Genomic DNA, 19063 nt, shown 5'->3' with positions numbered 1-19063 from the left:
AAACCTATTCGAGTACTACAAGGAAAACATTAATTGAATTAATTCTTGTTCGAAAAGAAGTCAATAACTATGAAAATACTTGCATTATAGGTAAAGGTTTGAGGAATTGGAATAATTAAGCAACCAAATCAAAATAGGAGATGTTTGTCTTAACCGAAAAATTCTAGGTTTTGGAGCATTAATTGGAGGATATTTTCGTCCAACCTCACACCTATATAAAGAGACCTTCCACATCTATTTAAGACTCATGTTATTCGAACTAATTCTCAGAAATATTCTTATGCAATAAAAATCTCGACAAGAAGGTACTCCTGGAGATTCAAACTGCTCGACTAAAGAACCTACTCATGAAGACGAAGTTGTTGAAGTTTTTTAGTTGTTTAGGTTGAGTCAATTGTCCGAATTGTAATCTATTTGCTTTTGAGAAGTGTAATCACATATTAGTATAGAAACTTTGAGTTTTTGTTTATTTCCTAGACTAGAGTTAGTTTGAGAAAGGTTAGCTACAATTGGATTGATTATAGGGGCTAGGGTACTAGAGTTAGTCCCCTTAATTATAAAGTTATAACATAAAACTGCTCATTGAAGTTAGTAAAGTTTTGAAGCAAATCCTACTGGGATAGGTTGTAGTTTTTACTCCATTGAACAATGGGGTTTTCGACATAAAATTGCCGTGTTAGTTAAATTCTGCACTTTACATTCTGGTTGTGTCAGGTTAGTTTGTTCAAAAAACTTGGTTATTTGAAATCGTGAAAGGGCAATACACAATTCAACCCCCTTCTTGTGTCTGAGTGAACTCTAAAATAACACTTGTATTTATAAATATTATCTTAGGTAATCAATTTAAATTTAAAGTGGCTGAAATATATATTATGTTGTATTGAGAATTAAAAATCTTGTATTAATCAACTCCTTTGTAGCCTTAACAGATTTAAGGTTACTTCAGTCATTTTAATAAAAGGCGTGCTTACCAGCACTTGTTTAGCAAACACATAAACAACTTTTTTTTAGTTTCAACACTTCTATCCAAACACTTAACTGCTTATTTATAAAACCAGTTTCAGCACTTTAAAAGTACTTTTAAGTAGCTAATTTTTTCCGGCTAATCAAAAACGGGCTCTTAGTCCTTTATATATATTTATTAATGGCTCAATAGTTCGCGCGATCATCATAGTTGCATGCTCATGATTGAATAGTGTTGGTCATTAAAGTGTTGTACATATAGGTAAATAGAAGAATTCACTGCATCCTTAAACTCATTAAAGTTGGATCTCATTTAAAAATATTTTGTCGCATATAAAAAGTGATATTGTGCAACAAAGCTTGTAGCATTATTAGAGGTTTGTTTGATCCAAGCGTCTTCGTGAGATGAAGCTCCACGTCATCAATTTTGAGAATATTATGAGTCATCAAGCCAATACGAGGTGATCAGTAGATGCAACAACATCTTTATGCAGAATGTCATCTTTTTCCTTGAATCCTTCACAAAAGAATATTTCAGCATTTGCTGGTTCAATTTATGAGAGAAAGAAATGACGGACATAGCTGGTCCAACTTGGCGTACAAGAAGTTTGGTCATGAAAATTCGGACGGAGTAATAAGGAACTATAAGTACAAAAACTTTGTTATTAACAAATATAAATATTACTTGAAATATTCTAATTTTTATCTTAAGTTATTTACTTTAATTCGAGGGCCAAAGAAATATAGTATCTTTTACGCAAAAGATGTCGTTGACCTTTTTGTAATGTCATTTATCATCAAAAAGAGTCAAATAGCACTTGAGTTGACATGGCGGAATAACTTTTCCCGATTCTTTCTTCTTTGCTAAAGAATTTTGAGAAAGACTATGGGCTCCCTAATCTTCCATGTGAATTACTAGATTTGGTTATATTACATATTAATGGTTGTGTAGTAGAGGCGGATTTACAGTATAAAATATGGGTCACGTGAACCCGTGGTCCTCGGGTTAAAGTATAGATATGATGTACATAATTTGACAAAAATATGTATATATATTTGATGGAACCCATGGTCAAAAGAGATAAAGTGGTTCACTGATTTTGGTCTCTTATTTCCAATAGCCTTAAGGTCAAGGATCGGATCCCCAATCGACTTTTTTGTTTAATTTTTTTAAAAAGTAACAATTAACCTATCCTCCGAAAATCCTAGATCCGCCTCTATTGTGTAGGATAAAAAATTCACATTTAACATTATTACTTCAATTTGAATTGATTGGCTTACCGGAGTCACCAAAACAATCAAGTTATTTCTTTTAGGAGAAAAACATAAATGACCCCTTTAAGTTGTCGTCAACGATCAGACGTGCAACTCAACTGACCCCTTTAATATCGTTTTGATATTAAGTGTATCTTGTAAACATACGACCAAGTCAGCCACCTTGCATGTGTTACACTATCAAATGAGCCAATGAAGTAAGGAGACATATAATTTTAAACAAAAATATTGCACATGTAATTAAAAATCCAGAAAAACTAATAAACAAGTTTTTCCGTTTTTCACATCTTCAATATAAAAGAAAAGTTCATTCTCTTCCCCACCCCTCATCCTGATAATCCTTTCCCATTTCTTTCTCTCAATTTTTCTTCTTCTGCATATTTCCAATAAGATCACAACCGTGTGGAAACAAAAACCTCAAGTATTTTCATACTCACCCAATATGTGTGTTTCTCTGTGGCTTCATTCCAAGTCAATCTGCAAAGCTAAATGATAAACTGAACAATGACTATTAAAGATTGCCTTTTCGGCCACTACTCCCTGAGTGAAAGCTGAGAAAGAGCGGAACAAAAGCATTAGTTTATTGGGAGAAAAGATGAGATAACAATTGCACTTTTGGTTGAGAAGTATCAGCAAGGAGCCATTGCTGTCTTCTCGAATAACAAAAGCAGAAACATAAAGTTAAAATCAATAATTATATATCCATATCGATTCGAAGCTCTACCTCGGGTCAGTTAAATGGATCTTCAACATCCTTTTTGCTTCCTATAAACCCTTTTATCTGGGTCGGTTCACCAATTAAATAAAATCTTCTCCAATTTCAATAACAATCAGAGTTCTAATTATTGGACATGATGAAATAGGGTAAAATCCACTTATTTTTTACTGGTTATTGTTGGTCAACCTTGGGCTTTACTAAACAGTTGGGATTGTCGATACTAGAGGATGGCTTGTTGGTGGACGAAATTTTTCAGGGAGAAGGTGGAAATAATTTGGAATTAAAAAAAAAAATGTGGTGTCGACCACACATAAAATAACTTAAACTGAAAAGAAAAAAAAAAAAACGTAATTGAAGTTCTCACGCGCTCAATTGTTAATGTGACACAATTGATTTGCTATGTCAGCGCAATGTGTTTACAGGACACACTTAATAGACACTTGAAGTGTCAAAATAGTAAATGGGTCAATTGAGGTGTCTGTCCGATGATTGGGGATAACTTAAAAAGGTTATTTATATATTTCGTATTTTTTTAATCTTATTTGCCAGAACATATTTGAACATTTAGAAAATTTCTATTGGGCCTCTATTTGACATGCACATGAGCCGAACCTTAAAATGAAGGCGGAATACATACGAAGACATTTAAAGTTTGCACGATTTTTCATTTATACACATGAACTTAGGGGTGTTCCTAATGAGCACGTAAATTACATGAACTTTGTTCCAATTAGGCATTTCTTGCTAAGTTGGCATAGAGAATGAGTTTTACCCAATATAGGCGCGTGAAGAGCCCAAAAATAGATTTTTTTTTTTGTCTTTTTATTTCCTCCTTCTTCTTTATGTCCATCACCATTGCCTCCTCCACTTTCACCATTGTTGTGCCTCCACCATTGATTTAGCTCGAAAGTTTGAACCAACCCTTCTTCTTCACACAATAAAGCAGCTGCCAGCCCCTTCTCCAAACAACCAGCCGCCGCCAAGCTCCCCCCCTCACCACCAAATCCTCTGCCACCCTCCTTTCTAACCCCCATCACCGAACCCTTCTTCTTCACCCCACCCATCTCCAACCATCACTCTTCTCCAGGAGCAGCCCCCTATGGATTAAAACTAAAATGAGTCCGAGTTCTTCATTTGAAATCGAAACACCATTAATGGGGTCTTTATAAAGCTTGAAGGTTTAAAATGGGTTACTTGATTTGATGAAAAATTGAGAAATTAATTTTGGGGTTGTCTTAGAGTCTTGGTAGGGAATCTTTAGTTGAAGTTATAACAAATTTGGAGGAATTTCTCTTGAAATTTTGGATTAAAATCGTGGTTGGAACAAGAATAGACATGAAGATAGCGAAGAACACCAAGAACAATGATTTCAAGAACACTAATGTGTCTTTTTTTTGTTTGTTAATAATGTGTCATTTCTGATTAGGTGTAAATTAAGTTTATTTTTTCTTTTTGAGAATGTTATTTTATTTTATTTACTAATTTTAAAATAGTTTTTTCTTTTTTTTTTTTAAACTCAAAATGATATATATCCTTTTTTTATTTGTCATTCGCCACGTCAGCGCTGTATTGGAAAAAAATTGAATCTAAATATTGAAGATGACGTGTCATGACACATGGACTGGTCTAAAGGTCAAAACGCAATAAATAGCCAAGAGGCACGGGAGACAACAGTTATGAGGAAAAGAAAACAACATAGGTGTGGACCGTTACTCAAATAGGTACGAGTCTCGTACCTATTCGAGTCATTTAAAGACCAAAGATCGGAAGAAGTTGAAGATACGAATCTGATGACGTAAAAGAGTCTAAATACAGCATTAAATATCAAATACGTTAGAGAATCTGAATTAAATAGAAATGATTGTGTAACGTTTCTTTTAATGTCATTTATTGCTCATAATTGCCTCATTAAGACAAAGGCATTACATCTTCTCCTAGAATCCACTATAAAAGGAGAAGGACTCAACATCTGTAAGGACAAGAAATATTATTGAGATTACACTAAAATACAAAATTACTTATTACTTTATTATTCTCAAAAGTCTTTTAAAGGAGTGGATGTGGATAAATACTCACAACAACCTTGAAAACCAAGTGCTGCTCCCCTTCCAATCCCTAAAAAGTTTAAAATGCCTGACATCTCAAAATATGATGGCACAACAAACCCACATGATCACGTAACTGCATTTACAACAGGCGTGAAAGGCAATGACTTGACCAAACAAGAAATTGAATCAGTACTGGTCAAAAATTTTGGAGAAACACTCACCAAGGGTGCATTAACCTGGTATTCTCTTTTACCCGAAAATTCTATTAATTCTTTTGCTGAGCTTGGAGATTCTTTTATTAAAGCACACTCGGGAGCTCAAAAAGTTGAGAAAAGAATGGAGGATATTTTCAAAATCAAGCAAGGGGACTCCGAGTTGCTCAGAGATTTTGTTGATAGATTCCAACGTGAAAGAATGACTTTACCTCGTGTACCTGATAACTGGGCTGCAATAGCTTTTGCAAGCAACTTAAATGACAAAAGCTCAGAAGCCACGCGAAGACTTAAAGAAAGCCTTCGAGAGTTTCCTGCAACCACGTGGAATGACGTTTATAACAGGTATAGTACGAAGTTGCGAATTGAGGAAGATATCGTACCTCAGTTTTGTCATGAAGAGAGGAGCAATTCCAGGAGATCAGAAACCGAAAAAAGATCAGGTAAAAATAGGTACGATCCATATATGGGACCTGTAGGGAAAGACTCACGGTCAAAGCAAGATAGTCAACGATATGATAAAAAATCAAGGAACAGGGAATCTGGTTCTTCATCAAGGTTCAGAAATGACCGAAACAGACAAGAGTCACAAGATAATGACAGTATTTTAAAGGCAAGGTTCGGCGGATATAACTTTAATGTCACCACCTCCGAGCTCGTAGCTGTTTTGAGGAGCATGGGAGATAAGGTACGATGGCCAAAAGAGATGCGGTCAAATCCAAATAGACGCAATCCAGACCATTGGTGCGAATTCCACAATGATCACGGGCATAAAACTTCAGAATGTAGATTCTTACAAAGTGAAGTGGATCATCTATTGAAACAAGGGTATCTCACTGAGTTATTTAGTGAGAAAGGTAAGCAAGCCTATATGAAAAATAGACAGGAGCCACCAAAGCCCCCTTCACCCAAGAGAACCATGAATGTTATAAGTGGGGGAGAAGATATTCACGGTGTAACATATACGGCTTCTAACAAGGTTTCTAAAGTAACGATAACACACGGTAAACGGGTACGACAGGTTTTAGAAAACGAAAGTATTTCTTTCGATGATGCAGATACCGAAGGAGTAATGACCCCACATAACGACGCACTGGTAATATCTTTACTTGTATGTGATACTAATGTAAAACGAGTTTTGATTGATCCAGGAAGTTCCGTGAATATTATACTATTAAGGGTATTACGTGAAATTCAAGCTGAAGACAAAATGATACCTAAGGCGCATACCCTATCCGGGTTCGACAATTCAAGTGTGGTAACAAAAGGAGAGGTAATTCTAACAACTTTTGCTGCAGGTGTTATTAAAGAAACTAAATTTCAGGTAGTAGATATGAAAATGGCTTACAATATGATCATGGAGAGACCTTGGATCCATGACATGGATGTTGTCCCATCAACTCTACATCAAGTTATTAAATTCTCATCACCGTGGGGAATTTGCCAAATTCGTAGGGATCAACAGACAACCAGGAGTATCAATGCTGTAATAGATACAAGCACCGTAAATGAAGAAAAATAGCAATTACAGGAAACAGTTGAAGGTATCAAGGATCAAACCTCAACCGAACAAGAAAAGACAGATTTAGACTCGAGACCTGATACAATTCAGGAACCTGAAGAGATGAAAATATCAAAACAACAATTGAAGAGCTCGAGGCTGTGATATTATTTGGGCAATGGCCTAAACGAAAGGTTTATGTTGGAGCCAATTTAAGCTCAGGCATGCGAGGTATGTTGATTGAATTTTTAAAAGCTAACGTGGACTGTTTTGCTTGGTCCCATGCTGATATGACAGGGATACCACCGGATGTGATGACTCACAAACTAAATGAAGACCCATCCTTCACACCAGTAAAGCAAAAGAAAAGAAAGCAAGGAGCTTTCAAAAATCAGGTGATTCAAGATGAGGTCCAAAAGCTATTAAAAATTGGGTCAATACGCGAGGTAAAGTATCCTAATTGGTTAGCAAACACAGTGGTTGTACCTAAGAAAAACGGTAAGTGGCGGGTTTGCGTGGATTATACAGATCTTAACAAAGCTTGCCCAAAAGATTCTTTCCCTTTACCGCATATAGATCAGTTAATTGATGCAACTACAGGACATGAACTTTTGAGTTTTTTAGATGCATATTCGGGGTACAACCAAATTAAAATGGATCCTAGTGACAAAGAAAAAACTTCTTTCATCACAGACAGGGGACTTATTGTTATAAAGTAATGCCCTTTGGTCTCAAAAATGCTGGAGGAACCTATCAAAAGTTGGTCACCAAAATGTTCCAAGAACATTTAGGAAAAACCATGGAGGTATATATAGACGATATGCTCGTCAAAACCCAGCATTCTCATGATCATATTTCTCATTTATCTGTTACATTTGAAATTTTACGAAAATTTAATATGAAACTCAATCCAGAAAAATGTGCATTTGGGGTTGCCTCAGGCAAATTTTTGGGCTTTCTCGTTTCTAACCGTGGTATTGAGGTAAATCCTTCTCAGATCAAAGCAATATAGGAGATCCCTGATATCCTTACGAGTAAAAAAGAAGTCCAAAGGCTAACGGGAAGAATTGTAGCCTTGGGGAGATTTATTCCCAAATCTTCAGAAAAATGCTGTAAATTTTTCTCCGCACTCAAAAAGCAAGATCATTTTGAGTGGAACGAAGATTGACAACAAGCCCTTAGAAATTTAAAAGCCTACTTGTCAAATCCACCATTATTGGCAAAACCAAAAGAAGGAGAAAAGCTACTGATCTATTTGGCCGTGTCAGAAGTTGCGGTAAGTGCTGTTTTAGTCCGTGAGGACCAAGGTAAACAATCTCCTATCTATTATGTAAGCAAGTCTTTATTAGATGCTGAAACACGATATCCACAACTAGAAAAATTAGCATTAGCTTTGATCATGGCATCTAGAAAATTAAGACCTTATTTTCAATGTCATCCCATTGTTATAGTTACTGCTTTTCCATTATGAAACATCTTGCATAAACATGAATTGTCAGGGAGGTTAGCAAAATGGGCTATAGAATTAAGTGAATACGAAATCATTTATCAATCTAGGACTGCTATAAAATCTCAAGTATTAGCCGATTTCGTAGCTGATTTTAGCCAGGGGATGCATTTAGAAGCAAAAAAAGAATTACAAGTTTTTAATGGTGCAAACCCGGGGACTTGGATTTTATTCACTGATGGTTCGTCTAATGTAAAAGGAGCAGGCCAAGGGATAGTTCTCATACCACCTACGAGTGAGACTATTAGACAGGCTATAAAATGTCATTCTATAACTAACAATGAAGCAGAGTATGGGGCTGTAATTGCAGGTCTAGAATTGGCACGAGAATTCGGCATAACACAGATTATAATCAAGAGTGATTCTCAACTCGTGGTCAATCAAATGCTGGGGACTTATACAGCCAGGGAGACACGAATGCAAGAATATCTCGAAAAGGTACGGGAACTAATAAAGCAATTCCAAACTTGGAAAGTAATGCAGATCCCAAGAGATGAGAATGTGGAGGCAGATGCTTTAGCTAATCTCGCATCTGCAGCAGACGTAGCAAACGACACAAATGCTTCAGTCGTACATTTATTTCATTTCGTTCTCGAACCTGATAAGAACGAGGTAAATTTTAATCATTTAACATAGGATTGGAGAAACGAAATTATTGTTTTTTACAGCGCGGAACCGTGCCTGCTGACAAAAGAAAAACTTATACACTTCGCCAAAAAGCTGCTCGTTACTGTTTACATCAAGGAAATCTTTATCAAAAGATGTTCGGTGGGCCATTAGCAAGGTGTCTCAAACCTTCCCAAACAGAATATGTGATGAGAGAAGTACATGAAGGACATTGTGGAAATCATGCAGGAGGAAGGTCGCTGGTAAAAACGTTGATTCGAGCAGGGTATTATTGGCCTAAAATAGAAGAAGAAGCAAACGGTTTCGTGTCCAAGTATGATAAATGTCAAAGATACGGCAATAATATGCATAGACCAGCTGAGCTATTGCACCCTGTTATAGCCCCGTGGCCCTTTATGAAATGGGGAATGGATACCGTAGGTCCATTGCCACAAGCAAAAGGTCAGGTGAAATTTCTACGTGTACTTACAGATTATTTTACTAAATGGGTAGAAGAAGGAGCATTTAAACAGGTACGAGAGAAGGAAGTTAAAGACTTCATTTGGAGAAGTATAATATGCCGTTTTGGAGCACCAAAGGAAATCGTATGTGACAACGGTCCGCAATTCATAGGAGCTCAAATCACTGAATTTTTTCAAAGTTGACAAATCAAAAGGATAACATCTACACCATACCATCCAGTGGGTAATGGACAAGCGGAATCCACAAACAAGGTCATTATTAACAATTTGAAGAAAAGGTTACAGGATTCAAAAGGTAATTGGCCTGAGGTATTACCTGGAGTATTATGAGCTTATCGTACAACGACAAAAACAAGCACGAGAGAAACACACTTTTCAATGGTTTATGGTGCAGAGGCTTTAATTCCAGTTGAAATAGGAGAACCGAGCACACGGTACGTTCAAGCAATGGAGGAATCAAATGATGAAGAGATGCGGGTGAATCTTGATTTGCTCGAAGGAAGAAGAGAAACTGCACTAATAAGGATGGCAGCACAAAAGCAAGTAATTGAACGGTATTATAACAGGAAAGCACGCCTCAGATTCTTTAAAATTGGGGACTTCATGCTTAAAAAGGTGTTCCAATCTACAAAAGCTGCTAATTCAGGAAAGCTAAGTCCAACATGGGAAGGACCCTACAGAGTTCGTGATATTGCGGGAAAAGGAGCATACGAGTTGGAGACAATGGATGGCAAGGTTCTACCCTCTCATTGGAATGTTGTCCACCTAAAGCAATATTATTTCTGAGAAAGTACCTACGATCAGGTATCGTTGTATTAGAATTTTTCTTTGAATTGTTAAAATTTTACTAACGATTTTAGATGCTAGGCAAAAACCCTAACTCATGCCAAATGATGAGTCACGACCTTCACGGCAAAATGGAATATTCTAAAATTCCCAGCCTAGGGTTACAAATTAATCTGATGGAAATACACACGGGTTAGGCAGTCTTCATCTTTAATCGCACCTCCGAGTCTCGTATGTTTTTCTGTTTTCAGGAAAAAAGACCAAATTGTGAGAAACAAACAAGTGCTCGAGGCTTCATACTTCAGCGCTCAAACACTTGGGGGACTACATATTGTACACAAATACGTGCGGTAAGACGGAGACGTAAATTGAAACAAGTATCGAGCAGAAGTTACGGAACCTCAGCATTCATCATTGTGTTCTTTCCTATCAAAACAAAGGAAGATGCAAAACATTCATCGTAGTGTTCTTTCCCATGAGAACAACGGAATCACCTCTCAAACCCTTCCTAATACATTAAGATAGGGTCATGACTGTGTATTGAAATAGGTTATAAGGAAAAACCTTGTTGAAAAGTATTTACTTTATAAAAATCTGTTGTAAGAAAAACAGTTACGAGAAAGTTATAGATGTATCTCAATATATGTAATATTCAAAAGCTTGTCCAAGTTCATGAATAAAAACTTGTCAAAGTTGTTTCAAACAAAACATGTGTGTTCCTATTTCTTTCATCGTATTATAACACCATTATGAAGTTAAGACGTCTTCTTCATTAAGTGTCGATATATAAAAGGGCCCTCTTTTATAAACCTCATGTTAATAAGTCATGAGGAGAATCATATAGCATTTTTATAGTATAAAAATGCTAAACTATTCTATAAGTCCTAAGTAGATAAGGAAAAAGGCAAGAATAGAGCACATTGAAGTACTAACAAACTTCTTGATATAATTAAAAAGAATAAGTAAGAACTTAGTCAACAAAAAGTTTATACAAATGTCCCATTATGATAACTGGGGACTTTCACCAAAAAATCCCTTAAAAAAATAACTAAGGGATAAAACCATCATCCAACAAAGAAAGTAAAAACAAAATCTGGAAATTTAACTAGTCACTGAAGGGGTTGACACATTAGAAGTTGCAATATTAATTTCACTTTCAGAAACAACCACAGGCACGGTGACAACTTCTGAAGAAGCAACAACATGAGCGGTTTCAGCTGGGCTTGAAGTGTTAGGTTCAATGAGGGGAGCAAGAGTCATAGAAGTTTCAACTTCCATAGACTGAGTCATAGAAATTTCACCCTCGGAAGTTGGAATTGCAACATCTTCAACTTCAACTGCCATAGCAACGTCTTCGTCATTTACAGGTTCCTTAGCCACGGGAGCTTCAATTACCGGAGAAGGAAAGTCAAATGATTATTGGGTTCTTTCAATGGTTTCTAAAACTTTGGCCAACTCTGAGTCTAAGTCAAAGTTTTCTTGACTGGCCTCCATTAAAGCATCACGACGAGAGTTTAAGAAAGCCCAACTCACCTCTAAATCAAATTTCTCCTCAAGAAGTCCATACTCCCTTTCCCACATAGCAAGATCATTCTTTAACACTTGATGTTCAGCTAAATGAGAATCAAGGGAAGCTTCAAGGGAGGCATGGGAACTTTCTAAGGCATGTACTTTGTCAGAGGAGATCTTTAAATCAGCTTGAACTTGAGTCAAGTTCTGCACTAATTCTCCTGCATATTCTTCTTTCTTGTCCAAGAGTGCCTTAAGTTCTCTGATTTCTTCACTTGACTTTGATAATTGTTCTGAAAAGCAACATTCAAGGCGCTCCTTGTCTTTTTCAAATTGACTCGAAGAAGCTTTGGCAACTGCTAGCTCAGAAGTCAGACTTCGCTTTTGCTACTCCAGGTGATTTCTACTATCTAGCAATTCTTCTATGGTTCCCTGAGCATTCTCAAACTGCTCTTTCCAATTATCTGCTTCTAGCTGGGCTCTCTTGGCTATTTCCTCAGCCTCGTGGATAGACTTTTCAGACTCACGAGTTTTCTTTTTCAGAAGGAAAATTCTTCCCATCAATTCTGTACCAATGAGGTTAGCCTACAGTGACAACTCATAGAAATAAGAATTTAGAGATAAAAAAAAGCTTGTTAGTAAGTAGAAGAAGAAAAAAATACCTTTAAAGTAGAATGAACTATGTCATTCATCAGAGTTAAGCAACTCTGACTGCTCAACTTCTTCTTCTCAATATCTCCAATTAAAGGCCTAAGCCAGGCATATGCTCCACCAGACTTCCTTAAAAGACTGTTATTAGCAGGAACTTCAAGTGTAACGCTCCTCATAGCCAAGCTTCTGCTACAGGAACCCTCCTCTGCATGTTGAACAGAGGGAGGGGGAGCTATAGAAGAAGGAGCGGTAGAAGAAGTGAAAATAACAGGAGTCAAAGGACTCGAAGCAGGTAAGGAAGTAGAGACAGGCAACGGAGCAGAAATAGATAAGTGAGCAGGAACAGATAGAATGGGCAAGGAAGCACTTGAAACCAACGGAGGAATAAAAGGAATGAGAGCAGAAGAAGAAAAAGGAACTTCATCTAAAATTGGACCTAGTTCTCCACTTTCAAAACCACCAACAAAGAGGCGTTGAATAGACTTATTGGTGTCCCTCGGAGTGGTTTCATCATCAGAAGGAATGCGAACAGGTTCGGTAAGAGAGGCACGGACAGGGGTAACTTCAGCTGTCATTCCTCGAATAGCAAATCCTGACAAAAAGAAGGATGAGAAAAGTTAGAAACAAGAAGGGACTTAACATACAAAAAAGCATAAAGAGATGCATACCGTGAGTTTTCACTTTCCAACCATGTAAATTGAAAATGGATTTCCAAGTTCTTGCCTCCATAGGCACGACTTTCAAGATCAACGGGTTCCACATCTCCCATAGTTGCTATAGAAAAGCAAAAAGAGACAAAATTAGAAAAGAAATTGAAATTCTTAAAGATAGGTACGGTAAGTAAAAAAAGACTTACGTGCAAAGTTCCACTTCTCAGGGAAGGGGATATTTGTTTCACCCACCAAATCAACTGTGCGAACAGCAACATAACGAGTGTACCACCCACGATCCTTGTCATCTTCAGGGCTTACCAAGACCCTTTTACTTCTTGCAGTTAAAGTAAAAACCCCATGGCAGAATAATTTGGGGAGGTAAAGATGAATAAGGTGGGGAAAGGTAAAGCTACCATTAGCTTTTACAGACAAATATCTCAAACAAGCCACTGCTCTCCATACAAGGGGGCCAATTTGTCCCAAGCAAATTTTAAAAAAGCGACAGAAATCAAGTATAACTGGGTCAATAACAGGAATAAATCCCAAAGTGAAGGGATAAGTATAAACAAAAGAAAATCCAATCCTAAAAGAAGATATTCTTTGGTTTGGATTAGAGATCACTATACGAAGATCACTTCTCCAGTTGCAATATTTTCGAACAATAGAAATCAAAGGTTCAGTGATTAGAGAAGGAAAAGTGTCAGCTTTCTCTAAATTAACAACTTGATCACGAAGAGATTTCCTATCATTCTCAAAGGACAAGTCATTGGGTACTATTTCCTCAACTAAAGGCTCTTGAAGAGGCTCAGAAAGTTCTTTACCTTTAGAAGAGGATTTCTTAGTAATGGAACCTCTAGAAATAGTGCTAAAACTAGAAGAAGGAGTGATGGAACCAGAGGAACCACCACGAACGGATCCTAGGTTACGAAGCCTGCCCCCTCTACCCCTTCTATGTCTTAAGGGGCGTTGGGGAAGCTATCAAGAATTGGAATTCTCTTAGGGTTAGGATTCGGAGATGACATTGCAGAGGAAGGATGAAATAAAGGAGAAAGGAACAAAAGTAAAGAGTAAAGTATCTGTTAAGGGTTTATGAAGAAGAAGACAAAGGAAAAAAGGTTAAATATGTGTATAATAGCAACCATCAAACAAAGAAGCGTAATGATGAAAAGCCTATAATAAAGGCAACTATCACTTCGTAAATAGAGGGGATGAAGAAGCCTTGGAAAAAGGCTGTAGAATTACATACATATCAGAAGGTGACACGTGTGCAGAGCATTAAATAGAAAAGACAACTGAAGCGTCAGTACTGACATAGCATTGATTACGGCGAAAATTCCTTTTTCGTGAAGATCCACTTCCTAAATATTTAATTGATAAATAAATGGAAAGTGGGGGGACTATCAGAATGTCATTTATTGCTCATAATTGTCTCATTAAGACAAATGCATTACATCTTCTCCTAGAATCAACTATAAAAGGAGAAGGACTCAACATCTGTAAGGACAAGAAATATTATTGAGATTACACTGAAATACAAAATTACTTATTACTTTATTATTCTCAAAAGTCTTTTATTATTTTCGTCTCCAGATTATCAGTAACCCGAATTTCTCTATATTTCTAAGCTTTGACCAAAGACTTAGATTTTTGGTTAAACAAGCGCGAGTGCATTGCACACACTTTGTAAGTTTGGCTAATTGTCAAAAAAGTGCCTAATTGGAACAAGTTTAGTGTAGTATAAGTGCTCAATAGGAACAATCTTCAGTTTAGGTATCTAAATAAAAAATGATGCCAATTTTAAGTGTCTCTAGATGTATTCCGTCTAAAATGAAGTAACATTCAAACGAACATTGTGAACGGAACACTTGAAGGGTTTGTTTGGTCTTTAATTTGATTTGGCACACCACGTCAAATTAACTGTTGACGTGGTATGAGTTTGGACCTTAAAATTAACACTGAAGTGAATCTTGTGCTTGTAAACCAAAATGAAGTCGTTTCATACTCTGTATCTATTTGAGCTATCGAATTTAGAGAACGAAAAAATGTTTAAAGTGTCTAGTACATCCGTTGCAATTGCAAATGCATAGATATTGAAATATAACAGAGCAAGTCAAATGGTTAATCTTTTAAATTCTTTTCTTTACGTTCATCTCAATGCAAAATTATACTAACGAATAATTTTTTAAATCATGACCTTTTCTTTTCTATAAAGTTAGTAAAGCATTTAACATCAAATTGAAGTGAAGATTTTATTGTACATTCTAAAGTAAGAAGTAATGCAGATGCTAGGAAGAGAAGTCCTAAGCTGGGTTTATTTAAGATCTTTTTCCAGTGTTCAATCTCTTTCATGTAACTCGTTTCTGCTAATCATGAAATTTCATTACAACAAAGGGCATCGAACCTTGACTTAGCAGGGGCAAGATACTAGTGGTATCACTAAATTAAAAGTAAAACGCATCATGGCTCTTTTTTTCTCTCGAAAAAGGTAACAAATATTATTCACAAAAGTAGCACTAAGATTAATGCAGCAGATCTGTACAGAATGAGCAAAATCCAAAATCATATCCCTCTTCTAACTGTATAACCAAAAATCTGAGTCTTTGGTCAAAGCTAAAAAGAAATTCGGGTTACTGATAATCAGGAGACAAAAATAAAATACTTTTGAGAATGATGGTAAAGCAACAAATAGTTTTGTATTTCAATAAGTTCCCAATAGTATTCCGTGTCCTTACAAATGATGATACTTCTTCCTTTTATAGGTAATTCTAGGTAAAGGAATGAAGCCTCACCTTTAATGATATAATTATGAGTAATAAATGATATTAAATAAGCCGTTATACAATCATTCCTATTAAATACCAATTTTCTAACGTATCAGGTATTTAATAATGAATTTGGACTCCTTTCTGTCATCAGATCTTTGTCTTTAATGCCTTCTAATCCGTTGGCTTTAAATGACTTGAATTGGACATGAGACTCGTATCTGCACTTCGTCTCGTGCCTATTTAAATTCCTTTTCCCGTGGCTGTCTCCATTCGTGCCTCTTAGTCAATTGTTGCGCTTTGACCATTTAACCAAACCACGTGTCATGCCACGTCATCTTTAATATAAACTCAGTTTTTTTCCAATACAGATAGTCCCCCCACTTTCCATTTATTTATCAATTAAATAATTGGGAAGTGGATCTTCATAAAAAGGAATTTTCGCCACAATTAATGCTTATGACAGTATTAACGCCTCAGTTGTCTTTTCCATTTAATGTTCTGCCCATGTGTCATTTTCTGATTGATTCTGCTATTTACACCCCTTTTCAAGACTTCTTCATTCTCACTATTCACGAAGTGATAGTTGCCTTTATTATAGGCTTTCCATCATTACACTTCTAAGTTTGATGGTTCCCATTATATACATAACTTTTTCTTCCTTTGTCTTCTTCACAAATCTTCAGCAAACATTTTCTTCTTTATTTCTACTTTCTTTCGACTTATCCTTCCTAACAATGTCATCTTCAAACCCTAACCGTAAAAAAGTTCCGATTCTAGACCAATTCCCCAACGCCCCTGTTAGACACAGAAGAGGCGGAGGAGGTAGGCTTCGAACAGGGTTAGAATCTACTCGAGGCGGCTCCTCTGGTTCTTCTTCAAGGAGTTCTATCCCAAAGGCCCCCTCTTCTAGAAGTAAGAGAAATTCTTGATTCTTCTCAAGAACCCTTAGTTGATGAGATAGTTCCCAGCGATTTGTCTTTTGAAAGTGACAAAACGTCTCTTCAAAAGCAAATTGCAAATTTGGAAAAAGCCGATACTTATCCTACAATAGTAACCGAGCTTACAATCCCCACCATAAGAAGAGATTGTAACTGGAAGGATAGTCTTCGAATGTCAATTCCTTCCCCAAATCAGAGAATTTCCTCCTTTAGAAGTGGGTATTCTTTTGTTTATACTTACCCCTTCACTTTAGGTTTTAATCCTCCGATTGACCCAGTTATTCTTGATTTTTGCCGTTTCTTTACAATTTGTTTGGCCCAAATCGGTCCCCTAGTGTGGAGAACCGTGGCTTGTTTGAGATACTTATCTTCCAAAGCCAATATCAATTTCACCTTCTCTCACCTCATTCATTTATACCACCCTAACTTAATACGCCATGGGGTTTTTACCTTAACTGCAAGGAGCAAAAAAGTTCTGGTAAATCCTGAAGATGACAAAGATCGTGGATGGTATATCCGTTACGTTGCTGTTCGTACGGTGGACTTGATTGGCGAAACAAATACTCCCTTCCCTGAGAAGTGGAATTTTGCACGTAGGTTTCCTTTTACTTACCGTACCTACTCTTGAGAATTTCAAAAGAAATTTATTTTTAACCTCGTCTCTTCTTGGTTTTTTATAGCAACCATGGGAAATGTGGAACCTATTCCCAACTTCCGTGGTTGGGTAGACTCAATTTTGAAGATTGCTTCTAGGGAGCAAAGAACTTGGAAATCGATTTCTTCCTTACATGGCTGGAATGTGAAAACACATGGTATGCCCCTTTTTATATGTTTTTTACATGTTAAGCATTTTTTCCTCAATTTTGATCATGTATATCCTTCCTTTAATCAGGATTTGGCGTTAGAGGAATGCCGGCTGAAGTAGCTATGGCCATTCGCATGTCTGCTAATGCTGCTCTTGATTTGGATAAGGCTCGAGCCTTGCTGCCAAAAAGAAAGCTATAAAAGAAAGTTCTGAGGAAGAGGAGGGTACCTCCCTAATTACCAGGCCAAGGGTCAGGAGGTGAATAATCATTGATGATGAAATTGAAGACACTCCTGCTCAAACCTCAACCACCGAGCCTGTTTTGATTCATTCTGACGAGGACACCGAACCAAGAGATAGTAATGAGTCAATTCAGCATCTTTTTGATAGTGGTTTCGAGAGTGGCGAGCTCGACCCTATTTTTGATGAAAATCCTCTTTCCTCATTCGTTCCTATTTCCTCCATTCCACTGCCAACCGTAAGTATTTCTTTACTAGTTTTGACCACTTCCGTTCTTTTGCCAGTTTCTACTGCACTTGCTTCTGTTCCTGCGTTGGTTTCTATATCTTCTCCTTCCATTCCTTCCATTGCTCCTCTTCCCTCTGTTCATCATACAGAGACGGGTTCTAGCAGTGGAAGTATGACTATGAGAAGTGTTACTCTTGAAGTTCCTGCCAACCATAGCCTCTTGAGAAAGACTGGTAGAGCCGATGTTTGGCTCGAGCCCCTAATTGGAGATATTGAGAAGAAGAAGATGGAGAGCCATAGCTGCTTGACTCTGATGAATGACATAGTTCATTCTACTTTGAAGGTATTTTTCCTCTTCTTACCAACAAGTTTTTTTATTATCTTCAATCCCTCATTTCTATGAGTTGTCTCTGTAGGCTAACCTCATTGGTACGGAATTAATGGGAAGAATTTCCCTTCTGGAAAGAAAAGCCCGTGAGTCTGAAAAAACTGTCCACGAGGCCGAAGAAATAGCCAGGAGAGCCCAGCTTGAAGCAGCCAATTGGAAAGAACAGTTTGAGAATGCTCAAGGGACCATAGAGGAATTGCAAGAAAATAAAAACTTCCTGGAGTAGCAGAACCGTGGTTTGACTTCTGAACTGGCAACTGCCAAGGCTTCTTCAAGCCAATTTAAAAGAGACAAAGAGCTTTTGGAATGCTCTTTGTCAGAACAATTATCAAAGGCTAGTGAAGAAGTTAGGGAGCTTAAGGCACTTTTGGCTAAGAAAGAAGAGTATGCAGGAGAGTTAGTGCAAAGCTTGACTCAAGCTCAAGCTGACTTACAGACCTCCTCTGACGAGATTCATGCTTTGAAGAGTTCTCATGCCTCTCTTGAAGCTTCCCTTGATTCCCATTTAGCTGAGCACCAAATCTTGAAAAACGATCTTGCTACGTGGGAAAAGGAATATGGAATTCTGGAGGAGAACTTCAACATAGAGGTGAGTTGGGCTTTCCTAAAATCTCGCCGTGATGCTTTGATGGAAGCTGCTCAGGAAGGCTTTGACTTGCAGTCTGAACTGGCCAAAGTCGTAGATACTATCGAGAAAAGTCAACAATCTACTGATACTCCTTCTCCTGTACTTGAAGCTCCTGGAACGGAAGAGCTTTTAAATGAAGAAGTGGCTACTGCAGCAATTG

The 19063-nt window shown here is 37.1% G+C and overlaps 1 long non-coding RNA gene across 1 annotated transcript; it reads right to left on the bottom strand.

Moving 5' to 3' along the window:
- Window positions 1-2451: 2451 nt before the first annotated feature.
- LOC104227337 (uncharacterized) lies at window positions 2452-3222 on the bottom strand. Its single transcript, XR_711087.2, has 2 exons — window positions 2963-3222; window positions 2452-2789 (listed from the first exon to the last, which is right to left on the bottom strand). It is a non-coding gene; the product is annotated as an uncharacterized lncRNA (long non-coding RNA).
- Window positions 3223-19063: the final 15841 nt, after the last annotated feature.

This window comes from Nicotiana sylvestris, chromosome 6 (assembly GCF_000393655.2).
Source record: "Nicotiana sylvestris chromosome 6, ASM39365v2, whole genome shotgun sequence".
NCBI lineage: Eukaryota > Viridiplantae > Streptophyta > Magnoliopsida > Solanales > Solanaceae > Nicotiana > Nicotiana sylvestris.
Note: the sequence above shows the minus strand (reverse complement) of the source record. Positions and strands in the feature narration are given on the sequence as shown.